The sequence below is a fragment of the Hordeum vulgare genome, chromosome 4H (genome assembly GCF_904849725.1).
Source record: "Hordeum vulgare subsp. vulgare chromosome 4H, MorexV3_pseudomolecules_assembly, whole genome shotgun sequence".
NCBI lineage: Eukaryota > Viridiplantae > Streptophyta > Magnoliopsida > Poales > Poaceae > Hordeum > Hordeum vulgare.
The window spans coordinates 25,858,732-25,872,244 of NC_058521.1; positions in this window are offsets into that span (position 1 = coordinate 25,858,732).

Genomic DNA, 13,513 nt, shown 5'->3' on the forward strand with positions numbered 1-13,513 from the left:
CAACCCCAAATTCTTCACTATAGTTAATCATCATCTGTTTTCTACGTGCCTGCTTACTGTGCAATCTGTTTTCACATTGTTCACTCTGTAATACTGCTATTGTGAAAGTTTGCACGTCTGATCCGTAACCGTTTCCGCTGTAAGTTAGTCATCAGTGAGGAATTTCCTCAAAAGGAATTTCCTCAGCGATGAAATTCTAAAAATCTCCTATTCACCCCCCTCTAGTCGATATAACGCACTTTTAATTGGTATCAGAGCAACGTACTCCCTTGTTCTGTGTGATTTTGGTTTAACCACCTGGAGTTTTAGTTATGTCGACTGCAGGCATGTTTAAGGTGACTGCAGCATGTCCTACCTACGAGGGAAAGAACTTTCCCTTCTGGAAGAACAAAATGCAAATGCATCTGCAAGCTATAGACAATGATCTCTGGTATATTGTGGAAAATGGTGTCCCCATCATTTCTGCTAGTGTCACTGCAGCTGATGTGAAGAAATTCAAGCAACTTGATTCTCAAGCGAAGAACATCATCTGTGGTCATCTGAGCCCTGGCCAGTTTGGAAGAGTAAGTGCCTTAGGCTCTGCAACACTGATCTGGGAGAGACTGTGCAAGGTAAATGAAGGAGTATCAACCCAACGTGACTCTCATGTTGATATTCTTCGCAATCTCTTCAATCGCTTCAAGAGACATGACAATGAAAGCTGCCAAGACACCTTTGATCACCTCACTGACATATCAAATGAACTGCAAGCACTGGGAGCTCGAGACATCACTGATCACGAAGTTGTGAAGAAACTGCTGAGATCTTTGGATTCTTCATTTGACACTTTAGTTCTGATGATTCAAGAAAGACCAGACTACAAGATGTTAGATCCTTCTGATATCCTCGAAAGGCTAAATACTCATGAATTCCAGCTAGAAGAAAAGAGAGATCTATATGAAAAAAGCTATTCCAGACCACGTGCACTGAAGGCAAGAGCAATCTCCTCATCTGAAGAAGAAGACACAGATGACAGCAGCTGTGACCCTGAAGAATTTGGTCAGGAACTTGCAATGCTTGTGAGGAAATTCCAGAGATTTACACGACGAGGCCAGTTCGGTAAATCATCAAGAAGAGACATGAGGAAATCAGAATCTGCATCTGAGGACTACAAGAAACGGACCTGTCACAAGTGCAAGAAATCAGGTCATTACATTGCTGATTGTCCTCGCTGGGGAAAGGAATCAAAGAAGAAGAAATACAAGGATGACAGTTCTGATGACTCAAAGAAGAAGAAGAAATCTTCAAAATCCTCATCTTCAAAGTCCTCCTCACACAAGAAGACTAGCTTCAGAAAGGCTCGGGCACTTATTGGCAAGGAAATGGATTCCGAGGCAGAATCAGAAGAATGTGATGATGAAGAAGGCTCTGGAGAAGATTCAGAATCCGGACAGGCTAGTATTGCACTAGCTACCAATTTCGTCAGCAAGTCAATCTTCAATGTTGAAGAAAATGAGTGCACCATCCATACTGACGACTATGCTGATGACTTCGCTCCAACCTATTGCTTCATGGCAAAAGGTTCAAAGGATGACAAACCCAAAAATACTGAGTGGGTTCTCGATAGTGGCTGCACACATCACATGACTGGTGATAAAAGCTTACTGATGAATATGCCACTAACTCCATCACCTCTGAAGCAAATCACATATGCTGATAAAGGTAAAAGCAAGGTATTGGGACTTGGCAAAGTGGCTATTTCCAAGGATAGGCATATGGACAAAGTGATGCTTGTTGAATCCCTTGGTTTTAACCTTATGTCAGTCTCAATGCTTTGTGATCTTGATATGATTGTTATCTTTGGTAGATATAGATGTGTAGTCATCATGGAATCTGATAGATCCAAAGTCTTCGAAGGTGTAAGAAGAGGGGATTTGTACATTGTTGATTTCTCTACAGGTCCTCAACCAGCCACTTGCTTACTAGCAAAAACTTCAGAAGGATGGCTGTGGCACTAAAGACTAGGTCATGCAGGCATGAGGAATTTGCACACACTTGCAAAGAAGAAGCATGTCATTGGCATCGAATCAGTCAAATTCCTCAAGGATCATCTCTGTGGTGCTTGTGAATCTGGGAAAATGACCAGATCCAAGCATCCCTCCAAAACCATCATGACCACTACACGTCCATTTGAATTGCTTCATATGGATTTATTTGGGCCTACACACTATGCAACACTAACCAATGCAGCATCTCTATATGGCTTTGTCATAGTTGATGATTATTCCAGATACACTTCGGTGCATATTATAGTGTATAAAACTGAAGTGCAGGAAATCTTCAAACGATTTTCTTCAAGGGCCTCGACGAACTTCGGCATCAAGATCAAACATATCAGGAGTGATAATGGAACCGAGTTCAAAAACACTGGTCTTGATGATTATCTTGATGAACTTGGTATTACTCACGAATTGTCCGCTCCTTATACTCCTCAGCAAAATGGTGTCGTCGAAATAAAGAACAGGACTCTGGTTGAAATGGCAAGAACTATGCTTGAAGAATATCAGACTCCTCGTCGCTTCTGGCCTGAAGCTATCAACACTGCATGTCATATCATCAACAGGGTATATCTTCACAAATTCCTCAAGAAAACCTCATATGAACTCCTCACTGACAAGAAACCCAATGTAAGTTATTTCAAAGTCTTCGGTGCAAAATGTTGGATTAGAGATCCTCATCATAGCTCAAAATTTGCACCTAAGGCACATGAAGGTTTTATGCTCGGTTATGGAAAGGACTCGCACACCTACAGAGTTTTCAACAACTATCACAACAAAGTTGTTGAGACTGTAGATGTGCGGTTCGATGAAACTAATGGCTCGCAAAGAGAGCAATTGCCTTCTGATCCAGATAAGCTGTCTCCTGAGGAAGCAATAAAGCTTAAGCCTACTGAAGACATCGTACCCACTGAGGAAATTCGTGAAGAAACAATCCCCACCGCTGATGAAAACCAAGAAGATGCTCCTGAGGAAATTGCAACAACACCACTTCCTCATCCCAGACAAAATCCTCAACCAGCTCATCCGAGGATTGCAAATGAAGTTGAACTTGACAAAATCCTCAACGACATCAACGCGCCAGGTCCTCTCACTCGCTCAAAAGCTTCACACTTAGTTAACTTTGTGGGCATTTTTATTTTGTATCTATCACAGAACCCTCAAAAGTAGCTGAGGCTTTTCTGGAACCGAAGTGGATCCAAGCCATGCAAGACGAACTTCTTCAATTCAAGCTGAATGACGTATGGGAGCTCGTCAAACGACCAGATCCTCGCAAGCATAACATCATCGGCACCAAGTGGATTTTCCGAAACAAGCAAGATGAGGACGGTCAAGTGGTGAGGAACAAGGCACGACTTGTAGCCCAAGGCTACACCCAGGTTGAAGGAATAGATTTCGATGAAACTTTTGCACCTGTTGCTAGACTTGAAGCTATTAGAATTCTACTTGCTTATGCTAATCATCATAACATCATCTTATATCAAATGGATGTGAAAAGTGCATTCCTCAATGGTAAGCTTGAGGAAGAAGTATATGTTGCTTAGCCCCCAGGTTTTGAGGATCCAAAGAATCCAGACAAAGTCTTCAGACCCAAAAAGGCTCTGTATGGCCTCAAGCAAGCCCCTCGGGCATGGTATGATACATTGAAGGAATTCCTCATGAAGAAAGGCTTCAAACCTGGTTCACTCGATCCAACTCTTTTCACAAAATCTTATGATAATGAGCTGTTTGTATGTCAAATATATGTTGATGACATCATATTTGGTTGTACTGACAAAAGATATAGTGATGAATTTGCCTATATGATGAGTGAAGAATATCAGATGTCCATGATGGGGGAGCTGAAATTCTTCTTAGGTCTTCAAATTCGTCAACAAAACAATGGAATCTTCATATCACAGGAGAAATACATCAAGGATGTTCTGAGGAAATTCGACATGCATGAATGCAAAGGTGCCAAGACTCCAATGCCTACCAACGGTCACCTCGGCACTGATGAAAATGGTAAAGATTTCGATCAACAGGTATACCGTTCTATGATTGGCTCTTTATTGTATCTATGTGCATCTAGGCCAGACATAATGCTTAGTGTTTGCATGTGTGCACGTTTTCAAGAAAAACCGAAGGAATCACACCATAAGGCTGTGAAACATATTCTTCGATACTTAGCTCACACACCAACACTAGGATTATGGTATCCCAAGGGCTCCAATCTTCATCTGGTAGGGTATTCTGATTCAGACTATGCTGGTGACCGTGTGGATCACAAGTCAACATCTGGCACATGCCATTTCGTCGGAAGATCACTAGTTTGCTGGTCCTCAAAGAAGCAGAACTGCGTATCACTCTCCACTGCCGAAGCTGAGTACATTGCTGCTGGTTCTTGCTGTGCTCAATTACTATGGATGAAGCAAACCCTCAAGGACTACGGCATCAACATGAAGAATGTGCCTCTCTACTGTGACAATGAGAGTGCTATCAAGATTGCATATAACCCAGTACAACACTCGAAGACCAAGCACATCCAGATTCGTCATTTTCTTCGGGACCATGTCCTCAAGGGCAATATCCTCATCGACCATGTGAAGACTGATGATCAACTGGCTGATATCTTCACTAAGCCCTTGGATGAGAAAAGGTTTTGCAAGTTGCGGTGTGAGCTAAATATCTTAGAGTCTTCAAATGTTATGTAAAAACATGCACACATCCTAACACTTATGCAAAGTTGATGACTTAGATGTGCAACACATGATGAAACGATTTTCTTCAACCAATGAAGAAAGTCACTCTGAATGTGAAGAAATTAACAAAGAAATTGATTCTCAGGGCCCTACGACAATTGTACGCGGCGTCTGTAATCAACATTCTTATATGGTGGGTAACGCCACCGCCCAATGTGAAATTCCTCAAGTTGATTTTCTTCAAATGATCAATTTCCTCACAATGCATTTTTCTTCAAAACAGCTGTTCTTCATTGTGATGATCTACTGCAAAATCTTCAAAAACACTTGATGACTTTCATTTTCCTAGGTAGACTGTGATTTCTAGTCCTCAACAGCATTCACTTATTGCTATTTCTTCAAGTTGATGTTTCTGCTAAGTGAATGTGATCGGACCCTACTTTCCCTCTATGCTATACTTACCCAGTCTATTCAATTCACCATATGCGTTCTACTTGAAACTTTGTTCAAAATCCTCACTGCATCCTTGTCAGCTGATGATTTTGGAACAAAAATCCTCAAATCCTCAAAAAATTGTTTTCTTCAAAGGAACAGTAACTGAACCCCCACTTCCCACGATCGGATAACCACGATCTCCACTATCTCCACCGCATCGTACGGGAGCTACACGTGTCCTGCGGAGACGTAGAGGCAAGGGCTATTCGGTCCAAAACTTTCGCGCCAAACAGTAACTTTCGGGTTATAAATATGTCCTTAACCCCTTCAGTATCTTCTTCTTCGCCTCATCGCTCTCCTGCCATCACACTCTCCATCAAACCCTAGCGCCACCGCTGGTTGTCTTGTCGCCGGCAAGGAAGAGCTTCACTGCCTCAACCTTTTCGCCGCCAGGATCACGCCGGAGTCGGAACATCTACGTCCGCCGCCGCCGTAGACGTCCTCTGCTGCCAAGTTAGGGTGCATTGGACACTTGACCAAAGAGCCTCTCCAACGCCACCTTTTTGTGTTCTTCGTTCGCACCTTCTAGGGTAAATATATCCCATTTTTACAGCAGATTAGATCTGAAATTTTACCTCTCCCATGTGAAATCTGTTTTTCCTCAAGATACGATGCGCACATGATTCCTCAAACACTATCCATCACCACAATCATTGATGAACTAGCTAAGCATCTAAGATTTTCACGAGATTCCTCAATTGTGCGAATTTTCGGATCTGTACAACTCTGGAACCCAAGAACAGTATGCTTAAGCAAATTCCTCAACCACTGGTTATATTTCTCAAACTGTCAAACTTTTTCATTTTCTTCAAATCTGAGAACGCATATGACCTCTCCAAATTCCTCGCAACTATACTCTGTTCACAGGTACACACATGTCAGCTGATGAATCTCTCGGTTCTCATCACATTAACTCATTTGCAGCGTTTCTGGAAGAAACTCTTCAAGGCTCATCAGAATCTTCAAGAGTTCAAAATCATCACCAAATTCCTCGTCTGAAGAAAATGGAGGAAGAAAGGAAATAGAAGGGAGGAAAGAAACTGGAGCAGAACACAGCTGTTGATATTCCTGATGACATATACATGGACTATTGCACGCCTGATGATGAACCTGAGACTATGCCTAAAAGAAAGATTAGGCTGCAGAAAATTGAACGCAGATGGGCAAAGGAGTGGAAGGAGTACAAGTTTGTGACCTCAAAATATGCGAAGAAATTCGCTTTGAAGCCTCCTGGCAGAAGGGCTCCACTTGAGGATCATCAAGTAGCTCATCCCTCAAGTCTTATGACACTTGATGACTACCCAGATGAAAAAGAACGGCATCTGGCCAAGCTCAAGAAGCAAGCCGAAACAGCAGTGAAGAAATTTCATGAATCCTCAGTTCTTGCCTCCGGTGCTGCTCATTCCTCAGCAGCAGAAACCTCAGGCTCAGAGATTCCTCAAAAGCAGTCTGCGCCATCAAAACCAAGGCTCCAAAGCCTCAAGAGAAGTCTGGACAGGGTTCTGTCACAAAACCCTCAGCTCTAAAACCCTCAGCTCCAAAACCCTCAGTTCCAAAACCGTCAACTCCAAAACCATCAGCGCCAAAACCCTCAGCACCCATCTCATCTACACCAAAGTCCTCAGCTCCACCTCCAAAACCAGTACAGAAGAAAGTCGTGAAGACTACGACTGCCAGCTCCAGCTCCTCACTCCCAGCTGCAACTAGCTCGGAGACAAAGTCTTCAACTCCCCTTATGAAGACTTTGACAACTACTGAACCTGCACCTCTGCCCAGCCCCAGCAAAATCAACGCAGTCCCGTCTGCATCAGAGGGAAGTGATGAGTATGATGATGAAACTTTGCAAGCCATCATCAGAAACAAGCAAGAACGGGTAGCACAAGCATCAGACAGTGCTATTCCTCTGGCCATGGACCCCAAGGTCCTCCTCGACTTCATCAATGTGTGGTATGAAGACCCAAACACACCCATTGATGATTTGAAACTTCCTCCTGGCGTCAGCCACATGGTGGCTACCTTCATAAACGAAGCCAAGTGGAAGGAACAGAAGGCCAAGCAGGCAAAGATTGCAAAGGCCAGAAAGGAGAAATTCCTCAGGCAAAATGTCCTCAAGCTGACGCCTGAAGCATTGGTGTCAACCCAGGCAGAGCTGCAAGTCTTGACTGACAAGTGTGAGAAACTGTCAGACCGCACAAGCATCAAATGCAATTTCATCAATCTAGCCACTAGTGTTGTTGATGACTACAACAAGCGACACCCACAACCAGCACCAACTCCTCAGCCCCTGGTTGAACAGCCAGAAGATGCATCTCCTTATGAGGAGGAAATTCCTCAAAGTGAGGAACAACACCAAGAGCGCCGAGCTGATGAGCCGGCCATTGAAGAAATCATCACCAAGACCACCACTGATGAAACTTCAACCCCTGATGCAACTGCTACTGATCCAGCTGCTTCACCAAAGCAGGCTGATGACTCTGTTCCAGCTGGTTCCTCACTGCCAGCTGAAGAATCTGTCGAGAAAACACCTTCACCAAAAGCTTCAAAGGTGAAGAAGTTAATCCCGTCTGCATCAGACGCGAAAAAGACAAGAGCTGCTGAGAAGGAAGCGAAGAAGAGAAAAGCTTCCTCAGCAGAAGAAAAGATTGAGGCAAAACGTCTCAAGGAAACTGAAGAATCTGCCCCTCTGGACCCGGTGCCTCTAAATGTTGCACCTTCATATGAAATGGTCGTCATTGGTGACCAAACTACAAGGGCAGATGAGGAAATGAAGGATGCTGCCTCTGAGGAGCATACTGATGAGAAAATATAGATTGACGACAGTCCTCAATCTCATATTCCTCAGAAAGAGACTACTCAAGCTTCAGCTGCAGCAGCTGATGAATCTGCTTCTGCCACAAAGTCAGCTGATGAAAAACAAGCTGAAGAATGTGTCCAGTCTGAGCAGGCTCCTCCCACTGAACAGGCTGACCAAACTCCTCAAGATGAGGAGGAAGCAGAAATTCCTCAGCCTGAGGCTCAGCCAGAGCAAGAAATACCAGCTGATGAAATTCCTCAACCTGAGGACACTGCTGAAGAAAATGTTCACGCCCCGGACAATGAATTCATTGTGCTCAACCCAGAGACTGCCATGGTTGTTTCCCCACCCATTCCTCAGTACACTATCCAGCCAGTTCACGCCAGCCATTCTCGAAGCGGCCCAAGTTTCAGAAAGAAAATTTCTTTGAGGAACACATGTATTTCATCGGAGAGAATCCTTATGACAAGCCTCAAATGAGGCATCTGAAGTTTTGGACAAGGACTCAGATGAACTATTATGCTTCTGTGCTCTGTGGATGCAACAAGATATTCCAGCACAGGCACATTCCTCATGATGAACTTGAAGAAATTCCCTGCATGGAACCAGTCCTCAGTGTACTTCATGATGCAGGTTTGCTCCCGGTGTGCTCCGACATATCAGATTGGAATAGTGAGCTCATTCTTCAATTCTATGCAACTCTGCACATCTCGGGCAATGCTGATGACATCAACACTTGGGTGTTCGACTGGATGACCCAAAACACTCACTACAAGGCTCCAGCGTCTGAACTCCTCAGAGAACTGCCCGTACCAATTCCTTTAGAAGGGGCAGTGAAGCTTTATGGTGAGCATGAGCTGCCAAATGGAATGATGGAAGTCCTCATGAAGCCTTTGGCTGCAGGAAAACCCTCAAGAACCACATTCCTCGTCCATGAGCTCAAGTACACACCCGGGTCTGTCTACCGCATTCTCTGCAGTGTGCTCGCGCCAATCAAAGGCCATGACGATGAAGAAGATGTTGTCGGCCTCATGAAGAATATCCTCTTCAACATCATTCACGGTATTCCTATGAATATCCATGATTTCTTCTTGAGGACTTTGGCCGACAATGCCATGTGCCCCTATGATCACAAAATTTATGCACCATGGATCATGAGATTCCTCAGGACAAGGACAGGCATCAACTTCCACGCAGATTTCCAGAACCATGTTGGTTATATGCCTCCTATCCGGGTCAACAAGAAGACTTTCGAGCCCATTGAGGGAAAAGGAAAGTCTGTGATTGATGAAGGCAGCAGGCCTCTTGATGGTCAATTTAAAGAGCCAGATGCATATTCCTCATGGGACGATACTGAGACTCTTCCACCAAGCCCTGTTCCTCCTCGCGTGCTCAATACCAGAGAGCTTCTCCTCAGTCTTCATCAGAAGGTGGATCACAACCACAAATGGGTCAAACGCCAGTTTGACGCCATTGTGAAAACCCTCACTGAGACACGGAACTCTGTGAAACTTAATCATCACTATCAGCATGAGGTTTTTGATCACACCTGGGCTACCCTTGCACATCTGAAGACCCAGACTGAGCTTGAAGAATTGAACTTTGAGCAGGACTTTGACTGGTCGTGCCCTCCCAAGAAGAAGTTCAGGCCCATTCCAGGGCCAGATCTTGAAGACAGTTCCTTCTCGTCTTTCCGCACCGCCGAATCTGATGAGGAACAGCTCGACACCGCAACAGGCCCAAGGAAGAAGACTACACCCAAGAAGCGCCAAGGATCTTCATCCACTGCCAAGAAATGAAGACTTCACGGGCGTTAGTCCTCAGTTTGTCCCTTTTTGTCACTTGATGACAAAGGGGGAGAAACTTGAGAGTTAGTCTTCAAACGGGAGTTATTTTTGGGGGCTTATGAACTATATTTAAGTTACAAACTCTTGGCTCTTCTGAAGTTTTTATGTAATGAGTTGTAACTTAAGCCCGATGGTACTCTGACGCTTTTTGAACGTTTTTCTTCGCATGCTTATTCCTCAAGTTTTAATGCACGCATGCTGGAATTCGTCAGATACCATTTTCCATCATGCATCTTCATTTTTTTCATATGATATGTTATATGTATGCATGATTTACAAGATTCAGGGGGAGATCTCCATGATATAAATCATCAATGTGCATATCCTATAAAAGCAAAATCCTCAAGGTATGCACATCTTCAGGGGGAGTCTCTGTGAATCTTGTCTTCAAATTCCTCAATTGAGTATTTACACTTCATATTTTTGATCCCTGTTGGAGACTTAACCTAATTGTCATCAACCACCAAAAAGGGGGAGATTGTAAGTGCATCTAGTGCCCCTTAGTGATTTCGGTGGTTTGAAGACTTATAGGTTAAGTATCTAATGTGTTTATAAGTGTACACATGATCTATAAGTCATTGAGGAGTTTGAGATATTTGAAAAATATCGACCCCTAAAAATATATGTTTTCAGTTGAAGAAATTGGTCTGAAGCTGAAGAAATGAATCACGAGGAATCTGTGATGAAATTGATATTCCTCATGAAGATATTGATATTGAGAAGATCGGTGGTTCCTGAAGAAAGTCATTTTGAAGACATTGAAGCGTGAAGATTTACGTTTTCTGTTTTACCTTCTTCGCACTTGATGAATAGGAACACCGTACTGTTAAAGGGGGTCAAAGTAACACTATGGAATGGATTTCCTCATGATGCTCAACCCAAGCCAAATCCTACCAAAAGCCTCAAGTGAGGAATATGAGTGACATGAGGACTCTCACAGTTGAGGGTCCCGACCGTTTCGATAAGCCACGCCAAGTCACTGATCTTATCCACTCCAACGGTCATATTATTTAAGGGCATTAATGTCAAATCATGTCGGGATGCTCCCAGGCTATAAATAGCCGCCCCCACAACCACTAGCTGGTTGGCTGCTCCGTTAGAAACCGACACTTGTCATAAGAGCAACCCAAATTCCTCAGAGCCTACGAGAGTAAATCATCAGTGAGGAAATACACCACCCACCGAAACCACAAACCAAACCTAGTGATTGAGCATCACTGAAGAAGTTGTTCCTGTGTGGGACTGAAGCCTTTTACCTTTGAGGACTGTGCATCCTCCAGACGGTTAGGCGTCATGGTCTAGAGCAATCCAGCAGTCAATTGTGGATCGCCGGGTGACCGAGTTTGTGAGGGTTTGGAAGTCTGCCCTAAAGACTTACCACGAGTGTTGGGCGAGGACTGTGTGTCCTTAGCTCAAGGAGAATACGGTAGGGACTGTGTGTCCCGGGACTGGGTGTCCTTTGGTTTCAATACCAAGCCGCACCAAACCAGATGTACAACTGTCACAGCAGTTGGAACTGGGTCATCAACAACAGTCTTCACCAAGAATCGGGTTCTAATTCCTCAACTCTTTACTTTCTCTGTATTATGTGTTGATGACTTTCACTGTGACTGTTTGAAGAATTTGCTGAAGACTTTCTTTGAATTTCCTCAACCCCAAATTCTTCACTATAGTTAATCATCATCTGTTTTCTACGTGCCTGCTTACTGTGCAATCTGTTTTCACATTCTTCACTCTGTAATACTGCTATTGTGAAAGTTTGCACGTCTGATCCGTAACCGTTTCCGCTCTAAGTTAGTCATCAGTGAGGAATTTCCTCAAAAGGAATTTCCTCAGCGATGAAATTCTAAAAATCTCCTATTCACCCCCCCTCTAGTCGATATAACGCACTTTCAAATGATAGTAATGGTATCTGGGGAAATGATCATCTTGCCTGAGATCCCGCTTGGAAGAAGAATGCCTCCGTGAAGGAGACGAACCGACGTAGTCGAACGGGTCCTCACATCCGACACGCTTGCGGAACTCTATCGAGACGGAGGGAAACGGAAACAAGCATCAACACACGATATACACCACACGATGCAAGACACACATGATGCATGAACGGTCTAATGCAAGGCATGACAATCACAACAATCAAATACTACACATTAAGTGAAGCTCAATATGCAACGGGTTGCATATTGACGAAACTCCACGTTTAATTATTTAGTTCTATCCCGATTAAATACATGACAATATTAAATGTGGTTAAACATAGCAAGGGGTGAAGCGTAAATAAACTACCTATCTAGGCATTTTAAATGAGGTCGGAAATGACATATAGCACCTCCGAGACGACCTCACATGTTAATTTACAATTCTGTCCAGATCTGAACTAACACATTTAATTTGTTGTTAAACAGCAAAACAAATAGGTTCACGTGATTCTACGCGTCAAAGCAAGCAATCTACACATAAAGAACATCTCCAACGGAGCTACGGGTCAAAAGTTACAAGCATCGCAAGATATGATGGCATGAATGCAAAATGTGTGCAACGGCGGCTACGAGCACTTCAACACATGCAACCAGCAAGAGAAAATGAAACTACACGAGATTCTAAGCAAGTTTCATATAGGACACGTTCAAAACGGAGCTATGGTTCAAAAGATACGAGCAAATCAAGAAATCGCTACAATCTGCCAAAAATCAGCCACATAGCATTTTCTACGCCCCACAACTACGAGCTACACTACTCCGATATGCACAAGCAAGGCATGGCACGGAAGAGGGCAAGAAGCACTACTACGAACAACTAACAGCAACTAGCATGGCAGCAAGGAGCACTAGGGAAAGAAGTCACAAATTGGCTTCCCACACACTATTTCAGACTTAGTGAAAATTACACCTCATGAAAGTGCAGTTTTCGATCTGAAGCAATATTGACAGCAGCAAAGCCTATAGCTACAGGACTCCAAATGGCATGAAAATTTACATCAAGCTAGAGAAACACAAGGGGTACAACTAACACCATTGGACCAACCTCAAAAGAGCTACAGATCAAAAGATAGAAGCAAGACAAGACAGCAATAAAATAATAACAGATCCCAGACTTAGAAATATTTCAGCTCCTCCAAATCAGCACTATTTCTAGCAACTTGAGAGCAATCAAACCACACCTAAACATGCATTTCTATTGCAACCAAAAATACCAGGGGCTAAACAAAACATCTAAGAAGAACTCCCTAGTTGACAACTAATTCAAATGAGGCACGGAATAAATCCTACGAATTAAACAAAAGGGCAACATGGCAAAATATCTCGCGAACTAATTTGCTCAAAAGCTAAAACTAGTTGCACAGAAAAATCCCTTGGATTTTTTTCTACCCCGGAAACATATAAAATATGTGGGGTTTGCAACACAAAATAATGCCGCTCATAAATGCGAAAAAAATAACCTATACGCGGGAAAATAAATTACCGGCAAATCCCTACACGTAAAAATACAAATGACCACTCTAAAATACATGGAAAAATGGTCCCTAAAACATGGACATTTAATCTACGGTATACGGGCAATCCGGACACGCACGAGAAATAACTACGGAACGGATCCTATTGAAATAGCACGCAAAACGATGCATTCGGCACGCTAAACGGTGTCAAACAAATATGCAAG